Below are 14,426 nucleotides of genomic sequence, written 5' to 3'. Positions count from 1 at the left end.
TCCTTGATTTTGTAAGTGACTGGATTAGTGTATTGTATTTTATCGACTATGAAAATTTCCTCAGTCCAATTCGGTGTATAACCCTTGTCGAACACATTTCGTTTATATTTACTTATCCTGACCTTATCACCTATTTTAAATGCAGTATAATAAGCCTTCGTTCTTCTTTTTGCTAGCTTCTTTGGGCGTCATCTTAATGCTTGAGTGTTTGGTGTTGTTATACTGCTTCAAAATCGTAGGTAGCATCTCTGAATATTGCGTATTACCTTGAACAGTAAACTGTCTCCACATTTTAGTCTTAATTGTCCTATTCCATCGCTCGCAAACGCTACTCTTTTCCTCGTTTTCAGTTGAGTACATTTGTATACCATTTCTCGCTAGTAGGTATTTCAGGTGTCTGTTATAGACCTCTTTGCCTTTATCAACCCATAGATACTCTGGTTTTCTTCCTTCCTTGAACATTGTTTTGAATGCTTCAGTTACGGTTTCACCTTTTTTTAGCTTTTAAAGGTATGATCCAACCATATTTACTAAATACGTCTAAAACCATGAGTAGGTATCAAAACCCTTTATTCCATTTGCTAAACTGTTGCATCTCGACTAAATCAGAACACCATTTCTCATCTATATGATTAGCTGTAACACGCCGTCGGGTGAATTTCTTTTTCACTGACTTGTGTAGCTCATCAGCTAGTTTTTCAAGCCAGTTTTCTTCACTCGACAGCCCTTTCCGTTTTTTGACTTTTTGACATCCACACCAAGCTTCTTCTTTCCTGCTATCATAGCCTGAACAGCAGCGATGTGCTTGTCTTTCAGATCTTTAGCCTTCGAATACGCGATGTCGTGCTGTTTGCATACGGCGTCGAGGTTGTTTATAGGGTCTCTGATTTTGGGGTCGCTCGAGTTCAACCTCATCTCAAGCTTTGTCCCAGGTCCGCAATAGTTGTATTTTTTTAGCGTGGGGGTGCGCATATGTAGCTCCCCCATTTTCGCTAATTGATCCTGAACATCGAGTTTACCACCTTCCTTCGCGCTAATAAACTTACACTTCCTCGCCCCACACTCGCTACACTCTCCAACCATGTGAAGGCGTCCGTTCTTGGATACTTCTGTTTTCTGCTCGATGGTATCAGTAAATTTCCTCTGTTGCAAACAGTACATTTTACACATCTGTATATAATATCGTTAGACAATAAATGCGAAAGCCTGGATGAGGGTCTCATTAATCTCGTCAGGTCTCAGTTTGAAATCGAGTAGAATGTCAATAGGTCTGCGCCCTATATTACGTTGTTGGATGTAGTAGATACAGTAGTACCCGCACATAATCGAGTTAACAGCCTGAATCTGAGATGAGTTGTATTTAATCGGCTTGTTGCTAGTTCTCATATATTTAACGCACTCGATGGGGGTTGGAGGCCGAAACTGTCGAAGTACTCCACACATTCGTTATCCGTTTCATTACACATGGCGACCCAATGTGTGTCATCACCGTCGAAATAGTCTTGAAGGTTAACGATTAGACTACTATTGTTTTTAATCTCGCGAGGTAGCATGTCTTTGCTAAACGTCCCAACGTATCCTTTCACGCTCCTCATAATTATATCAATCTCTATATTGCTCAGCGGTTTTCCCAAGTCCCAAGTTCCCAAGGGGGCGGGCTTTTGCTGTCTTTTTCTTTAGGCGCGCCTGCTGTCTTTCCTTTTTTAAGCGCGCCCCCTCCTGGTCTCCTAACAACTGTTCCAGGTAACGCAATCCCTTTACTACCGAAGATACCCCCAGTAGATTAGGGAGCAGAGACTCAGCAAGGCCACCTAGGAGAGCCCCGAGAAACCCCCTTGTTTCGTTAGTTGTGTTTTCGATAGCTTGATATCAACACCTACACCCTTGGATTTGGCCTTGCTAATCTTGTTCATTTGCTGTTTCGTCAGACGAATATAATCATCACCATGAAAGTTGCTAGGCGATAGTCTAATCGTGGTTGAAGTCTTGTCTGTTACGGCTGTGGCTATCTTAGGTTTCTGTGCTTCAGATAGTTTGAGCGATGTTGCTACATAGGTCGTAGGCATTTGTATATAATATCGTTAGACAATATAACACCTGTTAACAGAATTACCCCAAGCAATGTTATGTTCTTGAAAGGTGAGTTTGGCCCTAGTATGATTCCTCTACCCTTCTTCGGTCTTCGTCTTCTTCCCTTGACGCCTTTACCCCGAACCGCTTTATTAGTGGCGCCTGAGATGGTAGCACCTTTTTTAACACAAACGGTGCAACCATTCTCATCAAGTTACCCAACCCAGCTAGAAATCCACCTTGCTTCGCTACCTGCGTCTTAGATAGTCTCAAGCTGACTCCAACGCCCCTTTTACTTGCTGACACGACTTCTTATACTGAGTTTTGGTTAGGCATAAGTGATCGCTTCCGCTGAGATGAGAGGCTGTTAGTCTTATCGACACCGACTGCTTCTTAATGTACGCGTTCTTAATCGCCTCCTTTTGAGATCCCGTTTTCACATAACTCATTTTCTATACCATTATGTTACATAATAACGTTCATCCTACCACTAACCCCCTCTAACTGCATGAACCTATCTGAGAGGACAACAGCGTAGACATAATATGGAACGTCCGCGCCATCTGCTATATTCCGAAAGCTCCCTCCGAGATTGAACTGTACCTCGATGTCTGCCACGCTGTTTTGGACATGCTCACTGTGTTTAGACACGTCAAAGTGGTAAATGGGATACAGAGACGACCAGTCCTCAGCGCTCAATTGGGATCCTGTATCGGTGTCTTGGTACTTGTTCATAGCCTCCATAAACATCATATACGCTCTTGAATAATTCCTGTTAGCAGCGGCGAAATTCGTTACAACCTCTCGCTCCGGGTACTGTGTCGAGTTCACCCTTACAGCTATTCTAGTTAGATTGCCATTATCAAACAACATGTTATTGATATTTTGAGGATTCGCATTAGGGTGACGCTCAGATGTCTGTAACGCGATGAAGACATGCCTTGGCGATTGACTGCCTGCCAGAGATGTGATCCTCCATGTCGGGCTAGTCTCAGCGGCTTGGAACATTGTTCTGTACACCCTAATCTGCTCGAAGTACAGATTCTTGATGTGCCCAGATACCCTCTAATGCAGATTGAATCTCTAGAGATGGGACAACCTTATAGGCATCCATAAGGATAAGTGTGTGATGTTAAATTTACCAGCACCTGCGCCGCCGGCCTTCATAATGTATCTGACTGGGGAATTTCGGGTTAGAAGCACCGTGTGTTTAACACCACGGAAGACCTTGTCTTTGCAGAACCCAAAAATCTGGGAGAGAGGTAGAAACATAGACATCTGCTTCGCGCCTGTCGTCACCGCATGTCTGGCAGTAAATCCTAGATTAGCACACGCATTAGAACACGCAGATATCGTGATGCTAGCTAAATCTAAATTGAGTTCAATCGATGACCTTATTGGCAAAGCGTTGACCGACAACCAAATATCCTCAGACGAATTCAATCTCATTATCAAAGAGGCTGAAAAATATAATGAAATGAGAGTCGATACGGGAAAAGGTATATAAACGCTCACCTCAGTCGAGAGAAAAAAAAAGCGAGGACCACATCCGAGAACAGATTATGGTAGAAATGAGAGACAAACTAAACAAAACTTTAGCATAAGGTTCTATTATGATAAGACCCCATATGGGAAGCATATACATATACTAGAGAAAGATGGTGATCACTTCGCCCCCCCCCCCCCCCCCCCCCACACGTTTAGTTACAAACTCACTACCATGAATGTACGTCCATCCTAGATGATCACAAACCTGCTCCCACAACTTCTCATAATACCTCAGTGTCCTAGAACTGACACACTTTATACATTGCTTCATACCCGGCTTTTCATCTTTCAATTGAAACAACTTGTCGAGAATGAACTTTATCTGAATATACCGTTTTCTAGTAAATAATTTACTCATAGCTGTCTCAACTATTCTGAACCTCTTGAGTAGGTCATGTTTATTTTATTTTGAAGTACCATTTTCTAAATGGTACTTCAGATGGTACACTGACTTTCTACGTACCCTGTACATATTATCGTAAAAATCAACATACTCGACAACTAATCGTATCCATGGTGAACACCACAATTTCTACACATATTAGCCCCATTGCCATTTACCATATCCTGCCTACCACAACATGCCTCGAACCTCGCCGACTCTCGCTTAGTCACGTACTCCGCTATCCTTAGATAAAAAAATGAACAGTCGTAATATCCCTCTTCTTCTAACGCCATATGGATCCCTCTATTACAATCCATTCTATATACTAACACAAGAGATTAAACTTTTATACAGCTGCATCGACTATAAAAACAAAGCCTCCTTCGGTGAACCCACACTACCGCGGCGACGGCAGCAAAAGCGACAGCGAAGACGATAGTGAAGAGGAAAGCGAATCAGAGCACAACTCACAATAAACATGCCAAAACTTGCCCGCGGGGAATCCCCTATACCTGAGTACAATATACACGCCTAGACATGCCCGCGGGGAATCCCCTGGTTCACTCTTAGCAATTAAAATATGATTGCGTTGCCATAACTCTAAGCAAATCTAGAACACTCCACTTTGTCAGCGGGAAAGTCCCTAAATACAATAGACATGTCTATATTTGCCCGCGGGGGGTTCCCCTTACTCGCTCCTAAGAATTAGAACTCCAAGAATGTCACGCAACAGCTTTAACCGTGTTATTACCATCAAATTATGAAATAATATAGTCTCCATAAAATAAAAAATAACATATAGTCCCCGTAAAAAAATGTATAGTTTCCATAAAATGAATTCCATCGGCAGTTTCCACACAGTGGGTTAGTGGGTGGTCAAACTCAGGAACGCAGCAGCGGGCAAGCGGTATAGTAGTTGGCTTGGTTCTAGCGCATTTAATTTAAATGCGCCAGAACCGCCAATTACTATACTACTAATGTCAAGGTGTAGTCCTTTAGGTTCGTACCTAACGTCTCAGCTCCTGGCTTTCTTCTGGAGGCGGTAGGTGATCGGGTTCCGGAGAGTCGTCATGGTCCTGGTCAAGCGGGTCATCTTGCGGAGTGGAAATTTCTTAAAGAATGCTTAGCTGCTTTGTCTCCTATTATCTTTGTTCTACAAAGGAGTTCTTTTGTCTCTATTCTTCTCGTTCTTTGTGTCGAGGTGCGGATATTGTTCATTTGTCCAATCAAATTGCAGTTTGTAAGGGCTGCGTACTGACCCTGGGTTTGCAGGGCGCTCTGTGTCTGCATCATCGTCCGAGAGGTCTTGTGAGGCAAGTGAGGAGAAGAGGTCACCAGGAGATGGCACCTTATAGCACTCACTACGTTTTACACGATAAGAGGCATTTCAAAGCTGGGCTCCTCAAAACTTTTGAATTTTGTACCTTGCACCATCTACTGAAACTACAAGGTAGCTGTCTCTTTTGCTTGACTTGCTCCGGTCGCTGTGAATGTAGACCAGATTGCCGACAACGAGATTTGGCGACTCTGGTAATCGGTTGTGGGGTGCCTTAGATCGCTCGCTATGAGGATGATTTCGGATGCGACTCTCGTGTTGCTTTGTAACAAGATGGCGGTCGGCGAGGGGAATTTCAGAGTTAGAGAATTGGTCTCGTTGGAACCACATTTCGCGTGAAGATAGACCACGGGAACGAATGCGGGCGTTAAGTGTAGCGGTAGCGACTGCCAAGTTCAATAGAGACATGTTACCATTGGTAGGGTCGAGCCAAAGAAGCTCTGTTTCGAGCTCCTTTACAGCTCTTTCACCGACGGGATATTTGTTACGTTCTTTACTCGCGCCTGCGTAGCAGCTTGTCGTTGATCAAAGCATAGTATCCCGGAGCAGGGTCTGTACGTACCACTGCTGGAGGGCCGTTTGAGAGACAGAGCTCGATGCATGACTTGGCTAATGCGTCCCTTAGTGACTCGTGCCGTTCTCCGGGAAGGACAGTAGTAACAGTGAATGATGTAACGGACTCACGAACGACGATAATAAGTTGGCGATTCCACTTGATCACGTCGGCAGCTAATGATATTCCAATGGATTCTGAGGTGTCGTTGGTTGACTGCTCAATGAGTGAGGGGCGCTACGGAGTGACGAGCAATGATAGCAGCTAGACGTGAAACGTTCTATTGCCTTGTCGATATCTAGGGCGAATATGTGGCGGTGGGTGACCATCTTTAACTGGTGGGCGGACGGATGACTGAGTTGTATATGCAAGGTTGTCAGTCACCATCATCAACACCATCCGTGGCAGTCACGCGCAAACCGGCTCCTGAAAATCAGCTTTATTTTTGCGCTTTCCATTGACGGCCAAATCTGAAAAGTTGTGGATTTCTTAATAAGGTCATCGTGCTCAAGAAGCCAGCGGCTGGACTTACACGATTCAGGATTTGAGAAGTTTTACAAGTTCTTTTAAAAGTTTCTCCGTTGAAAGTTGTAGTTTTTCGCGGCTCGCGCAGCTTTCGGCTTGTCTTCGTCGGTTCGCGCGGACAAACACAGATTCGTCAGGGACAACCGCCAACCGACTCCATACTCGAGCTGACCGTTGAATTCTGACTGCACGCGCTGTTCTTAGTGAAAGCGCTCACGATGATTTGGCATTGGAAGCTCCTCACTTTTACATTCCTGTGTTTGGTGCTGCGTGGGATAAATGACAGTCATGACAATAGCTCTGTGTTACTCCGAGCTTCAAATGACCTAATTATAAATGATACACCGCAATTTCACTTCAGACGACTACACAAATCTACTCCATCGTCGTCCACTGCCCCGGCTCGTGTTTGTTTAGACTTACTTAGAAGCGCCTCCATTGCACTACTACTGGTCTGCCTTTCAAATGACGTCCAGCTTAATCCAGGTCCACAAGCTACAAATCACGCTACTAACGTCCATCTGCCATGCATTCCACTGTCCAAAAATGGTGTAAGAATATGTCATTGGAACGCGAGGAGCTTCAATAATGATAAATACGAGCAAATAAAAGAAATCCTTACACACCCTCGTACAGAGATTGATGTGATGATTATTACCGAGACATGGCTGAATTCCTCACACACGAACGAAGAATATGGGATCCCTGGATATCATATTGAGCGGAAAGATAGAACTAGAAAGGAAAGGGGAGGAGTAATGATGTACTTATCTCACGCTATGGCTTATACCCGTTTACCAACTCTAGAATCAAGTGACACAGAGCTCCTTTGCACTCAAGTGATACCGTGCAAGTCCAACTGCCCAATTATTATTGCCGGAGTCTATCGTGTGCCGGATTCAACTGCTGAAATGGATGCTACGCTAGAAGGTCTCATAGAAAAAATTTACATCACCAACAAAGAAGCGCTACTACTGGGGGATTTCAACATCAACTTCCTCAAACAGCAAAAACCACAAGCATCGTCTAATCAAGTTCCTCACCAGCCTTGGTTTCACTCAAACCATCAATGAAGTGACTCGTCCAGAGAGCCAGGCTTGCTTGGATCACGTTTACACCAACCAGCCACAGTGCATCACAAAGACCAAGGTATGCAACATCGGACTATCAGATCATTTACCAGTGTGCGTTGTGCGCAGATACAAAAAGAAACAAGATCGCGCAGCAGATAAAAACCATGTCTATATTTCCTACCGTGACTGCAAGAAGCTGGATGAGGAGGCCTTCCTAAAAGACCTTGATGAGGCACCGTGGAGTGTGCTGGACACCTTTGATGACCTTGATGACGCTGTGGATTATTGGAATCGGACTTTCCTAAGTATCGCTGATATACATGCTCCTCTTATTAGAAAGCGTGTAAAGAAACAAAGCCAACCACAGTGGATGACGCCTGAACTCTACGCAGCCATTAGAGACCGCGACAGGCTGCTAGAGAGAGCCCGAAAGTGTAATAGTGACTCAGATGCGTGGGAAACTTTTAAATCAGCTCGAAATAACGTTTTTCAATCCATCCGAGAAGCTAAACGAAATCATTTCAACAAGTCATTTGAACAGAGTTCAACGGCAAAGGAATTCTGGAGATATCTAAAAATTGCTATCGGGCAGACAAGTAAACCGTCACCTTCGCAACTAAGAGGCAATGCAAGCAACACACCCACCATCACAGATCCACGTGAAATAGCTAATGCATTTAACGAGTTTTTTGTTTCCGTTGCTGCCACCTACAGAAATAGCAATGTCAACATGAGAACGCTGTCAACTTCAGATTTCGAAAAGTTAAAAGGGTTTGTTGATAGCAAAATCCCGAGTGGCACTAAATTTGAAATACCCAAAGTCATGCAAGAATTTGTGCAAGGTTATCTTCTTCAACTACAAACGTGTAAAGCCACAGGTTTGGACGGTATAAGTGCTCGCCTTTTAAGGGCTGCAGCCCCAGCCATAGCTCTATCGTTGACTAAGATCATCAACCAAAGTATAAAAACTGGACGATTCCCTGCGCGCTGGAAAGAGGCGAAAGTCTGTCCAATATATAAAGCTGGAGACCGCCTGAGTGTTGATAACTACCGACCCATCAGTATTTTACCTGCCCTGTCCAAAGTTATTGAAAGACACATACACGTTTGCTTATATGAATACCTAAACAGCCACAAGCTATTAAGTAGTAACCAGTCAGGTTTCCGTCCCTATCACTCGTGCGATACTGCCCTAGTAAAGTTGATTGATTATCTCATTGGAAATATGGATCAGGGACTAATATCTGGCTTGAACCTCATAGACTACCGAAAGGCGTTTGATTTAGTAGACCATGACACGCTTATTAAGAAGCTCTCCATATATGGCGTCTCTGGAAAGTCACTAAATTGGTTCAAGTCTTATCTAGAAGACCGAAAACAGAAAGTAACAATAAGTGGTCAGCTATCAGATTCGCAGCCCATTACTGCAGGCGTTCCCCAGGGCTCGATTTTAGGTCCCTTAATGTTTATCCTGTTTATTAATGACTTACCACTTGAAGTCTCCAACAGCGCACTCGAGATATATGCAGATGATACAACACAAGTCGCAAGTGGAAGTAGCGTTAGTGAGGTTGAGTCTATTCTTACTGAAGAGCTAAAAAAGGTGAATGGATGGGCGAATGAAAACAAAATGGTTTTGAACCAAAGCAAAACCAAATCAATGCTTATCTGTAGCAAGCCAAAGTTGCGCAAATTGGCAGGAAAGGATTTGACAGTCAGCACAGAAAATGGCCAGCTTGAATGTGTCAATGAAGTTAAACTGCTTGGCATAAGATTAGACAACTCCTTAACCTGGAACAACCACCTCAAGTACATTCACAATAAGATCTCCAAGCGACTAGGCTTGTTAAAAAGGACAAAGAAATTCCTGTCACTTAAAGCAAGAACCCTGTTCTACCATTCGCTCATACAGCCAATATTAGACTATGGTGCTATCGTCTGGGGCTCGACCAAAAAGCAACACATCGACGATATGGTCAAGTTCCAGAAACGATGTGCGCGGGTTATCCTCGATAAGAAATGGGATGCACCTTCAAAACCACTTTTTGAATAACTAAATATTGTCCCCTTCGACAAAAGAATAATCTACCTACAACTTGTTTTGCTCTTTAAGGCAATGAACAATATGACCCCATGCTATATCAGAGATATGTTCGTTAAGTGTAGTGATGTACATAACAAGAACACTAAAAATGCAGCAAACCATAACTTAGTACTTCCAAAGGCTCGGACTACATTAGCAAAAAACAGCTTTAAGTTTGTAGCAGCTAAAAGGTGGAATGCATTGCCACTAGAAATCAAAGAAGCCAAGTCAATCACCGCCTTCTCCGCAAAACTAAGAGAATACATCACAACTCTGTAAATAAGTTTATAAATCAGCAAAGGATTGTTATTGTAAATAGTTTCGTCAAAGATTTTGCTGTAAACAGATTTGTAAATAGCTTTTATTAATTTTGTTTCTGTTGAGGGCCATGCGTACATTATCATTGTGATATTAAGTGAATCCCTCATTAAAAAAGGCATCTCTCTCTCTCTAAACCATCGACGGCCTGAGGTGGGACAACTATGCATTCTCGGGTTGGTTGTAGATGTTCGGTGCGTTTCAAGACGGGTAAGCCGTCCTTGGCAATGGTTATAGCATTTAGGAAGCATTTTACGTCCTTGACATTTGTTGTTTTCTTGAAGGGGCGTGTTCCCTTTCGCAAATGGGCGTGTGTTCTACGGAGGTCTAGGCATTCCGGTTGGATGGACAGCCACGCTGCTCTGCTTGTGAAGGGGATTCGGGCTGCTCCCAAAGCTATGTCGGTGAATTGTTACGGATAACAGAATTTTGGCGGCTGTTGTTGATAAAGGTACAGATCTGGCAGGTCATATCCTTGCAAGGTGGAGCGTTACGGCTACAGAAGTCGTGTTGTACGTGAACCTGATAGCGACTGACAATTGAGAGGAATTTATATACCCGTGGGCTTGCCGAGAACTCTTCTCGATAGAGCTTTTGGTAAGCTTGAACGCAAGGTTTGCTGTCTGTAAGTACGCAAGTTTTGTTAAATGACTGTACTATGTATTGGATGAAATGTTTTGTAGCGGTAGCTATAGCGAGAACTTCGATCTTGCATGGTCGCCACGTGGATTAGTGACTTCGTAGCTTAGCACTGAAGAAGCCTAGCACTGAAGAAGCTAGGCGGAGCTTTCCTGACCGAGTGATGTACATCGTCGCAGCGATACCGGGTTTTCTCACAGCCCCATCTGTAACAATCCAGATTTCGTCATCAGGCTTGGTTAGGGTGATCACGTGCGGTTTTGTGAGGGCTTTTTAGCAACAGAGAAGGCGTCGAGTAAGTCGTTTGACCAGCAATAGCGTTGTCGAACGGGGCCAGGAGCGAAAAGCACTTTGGGATGAGGACTTTGTAGGCCCCTATGAATGATTTCAAATTGCTGACTTTCTGAGGTGGAGAGCATTGGGAAAGTACTGCGACGCGATGTGGGCATGCGGTTAGGGTTCCTTGGGACCGCACCCAGCCCAAGATGGTTGTGGACTTGGGGTTAACGCTTGTCTTGGACGCTGAGAGGCGAAGGCCGTTCTTCTGTAAGGTACTCATACTCTTTGCCAGTTGTGGAGCAACTCCTCGGTAGAGTTTCCGCCGCAGTATAAGTCGTCAGCAGGCTTGGCAACCACGTCATCTTGCAGGAGATCACCAAGAACTCGGGACATGAGTTCTTCGAGCGCGGTCTCGGATCCGGGCATCCCCACTGCTGACCGTGTTTAAACTCTGGTGCCACGGAAGGGCGTAGCTATTCCACAGTACTTCATCGATTCTCGGGAGAGTGGGATTTGATGGGTCGAGGCAAACGGCGCCAGAGTGGTTGGTCGGTGTTTCGGTAGGGTGGGAGGAACGGCGCGAGGATGGAGTAAGTACTGTTCTGTTAATCCGGATGGTTAAAATATGGGTGTGACCTGGCAGAAATGTTTGTTTTTCTTTAACACTTTAGAGTGAGCTGTTGGGTCAGGGATGCTGATTTTCCCGGAACTACGGAAGGAGTGGACCAGAGTTCAGTGGCTTTTACCATGCGAGCGCTCGGTGCGTCGATGCGTGGCTTAAGGGCGTACTCGTTGTCGACAGGGCTGTCGTGCGGTAGGGACACCTTTAGGAAATCGCCTGGCCAGATGGTGGTGGACGTTGCAGGGGCGCGGATTACCACGACAAGACGGACTGGTGCACTGGCTGATGAGTCGGGAGCTGGTGAACCATAAACATACGGCGATCCCTTGATCAAGACCTCGCGACGTGCGGGCCTGACTGCAACGTCATTACCTGCCATGATCGGGGTCCCTGCAAGGATCTCGACGTCTAGACTTTTGACCACTAGATCTTCGAATGCTAAGTGATGACGGCCTCTCTTGAACTTGATGTGTGTTTCGCCTACTACGTCAAGGGGGGAGCGGCCGTCGGCCTGTCGAGCAGTATAGGTTTGATGTGAGCGCCAAGCCTTTTAACCGTTGACAATCGAATCATATTACACGTTGCGCCACTGTCAATGGTAACGCGCACGGTATAATGGCCATGAAATGCGTCGCATTAGGAAGATTGTTGCACCCGAACGAGGCGGCTGGCGTGCGAGGGGTGTGCGGGGATTGCGGGCTCATCGGGTGGGGGGAGTTCTTCCTTCAATTCATCTCCGTCCTCTAGTAAGGTTGCGATTTGCGCGCTCTGGTTGGAAGTCGCATTGGCTCAGAAAGTGGTTATCAGCGCGACCTGCTTGTTTACATCAAGAGCATGATTTACTGCGTGCCCTAGGGCCTTCTGGATGGGATGCGCGGGGTCTGGGAAGGGACTTCTTCCTTTGTCGCAAAATCCTCCGGAAGCGATTTCATCAAGCAATGACGTCATTGCCTGTGAGATCTCAGGCTTAATAGAGACAAGGGTTCTCGAGCGAAGTTCAGTCCTGACCTCTGCTTTACGAGCTTAGGTAGCGCATGGTTGATCAAGGTTGGTCAGGGTTAATCTGGTTGTGAGTAACCAGTCATTTCGATGGCGTGGGTTCGTATCCCACCGCTGTCACCACGCCAGTAAATGGAGAAACAGCGGCCCAAAGGCAGAAGGATTAAGATGAAAGGCTTTAATCGGGTACAGTTATAAAGAAACCGGAATACAAGATGGCGAACGAGAACGGAAAGCCAGGTTACCACACAGGGTTACCGGCTCGGTATAATAACATACAATAACAGTATCATAATGGCGCAAAGAAGGGCAACATCAGTCTAAATCCAAAAAAAAGCCGCAAATCAACCAGTGCACCGAAAAGCAGCCGACAAGCGCGCCAAGCGCGAGTCAACGACAACAAGCTGACGCTCTCGAACCATCGGTTATTTTTGGAAATAAATTGGAAAGTTCATAGAATACTGGTCTGTTCATATGTTAAATAACTATTAATTGGTTACCGATAAATAAAATAAAACAGTAGAACATCAAATACTGATGATTAAATATTATCCTCCGAAATTATGAATGAAATCGGACTAGATTTGAGACTACTAGATGTCAATTTTATAACGAGTAAATTTAAAAATAATGTTATAAAGAGCCTCCTTAAAGGAACCTCAGCAGCTTTGTGCACCGCGCGCCTCGAGCTTTGTTTACATTCGAGGAATCAGCTTGGTTTTGTACTAAATGTAACCAAACTATTATGTGTTCTATTATTAGTACACATTATCTTCGGATTCCATTAAGTACTATGCTGCTCATATAGCATTCAACAGTATGTAATACTCATCGATATGAGAAGTCAACTTAAGTTACATTTTGTTAATTTTTCGGCGATATTCCATTTTACTTCTTCTCGTGATTTCATGGAGATTTATAGCGCGATGTTTGGTGATATCTTCTTTGAGGGGTGAACTTTAATCTATAATGTTCTAATGTTTTTTCGCTTTAAATAAATTATCGTTAAGAGGCACTGATTCCCAAAAACTGACAAAAAATATTGCCAAGAACAGATGAATGAAGCAATTATTTAGGAGTGTCCAAAATGATTTTTAATAACAGAAGTAACGGGAGTCATTTGGAGCGTAATATAGACGCCATTGGAATGTAAACACAGAACACCACAGGAAGCCCAAAAAGTTACTTAGGATCCTTCAAACACGAAGGCGCGGTATAAAAGGGCCTAAACCCCGCCCCCATTTTTCAAATGGAGAAAGTCCAACATGGCGGCCATTACCGTTACGAGCCCAGTCAATAAAGAATACCTCCAAATCTAATGATTTGATATCCAACGAATAAAAAAATTCCCAAATTAAAGAAAAGATATGTTGGATTTGTACTTCAAGCCTTTCTTGGCAGCGAGAAATGCATATTTGTCTTAGAATTCGTACATTTACGGCGCGATCTCAAATCTCCCGCCTTTCCCTTCGACGCCATTTTTGGTATGTATACCTTCCCGACTCTCCTAGGGAAGGATTTGGTGAGCTTGGGCCCGCAATGACCGCAATGATCATTGCTTAGCAGTCTATCCTAAGGGATTATGCGTGCAATGGGGTACAAACAGAGCTCAATTTTGCCATTCTTAAGCGTGTTTAGAAATGTTTCGTGGAGTTTTGCCTCATTTTTTCGCACTTTTCTTGGCCGGTAGCATTATTCGTATTTCAATCACATTCGGGGAAATATGAAGAGCATTGTACTCTGGAAAGAAGCCCCTAAAATGAGGAGAAGAGGAAAGGAAGACAGGAAGAAAAAAGACATTGCAGAAAATAATGTGTTTTTTGTAAGTTCTGTACTGAAAAATAGCACACAACAAAGCAGGACATTAGAATTAAACATAAGCAGCAAACATCAGGTATAAAGTCAAGATACATCATATATATATATTTTATTATTCATAAGTCACTTTACAGCTGTAGTGTAAGAGGACACTTCAGTAAAACTTATTCTAGTGAAA

The 14,426-nt window shown here is 44.1% G+C and overlaps 1 protein-coding gene across 1 annotated transcript in view; it reads left to right on the top strand.

Annotated features, from left to right (window-relative positions):
• Positions 1–14,426, top strand: part of LOC5504881 (organic cation transporter protein) — a 32,586-nt gene that overhangs the window by 8,699 nt on the left and 9,461 nt on the right. The window lies entirely within an intron of this gene.

Source organism: Nematostella vectensis, chromosome 1 (genome assembly GCF_932526225.1).
Source record: "Nematostella vectensis chromosome 1, jaNemVect1.1, whole genome shotgun sequence".
NCBI lineage: Eukaryota > Metazoa > Cnidaria > Anthozoa > Actiniaria > Edwardsiidae > Nematostella > Nematostella vectensis.
Note: the sequence above shows the minus strand (reverse complement) of the source record. Positions and strands in the feature narration are given on the sequence as shown.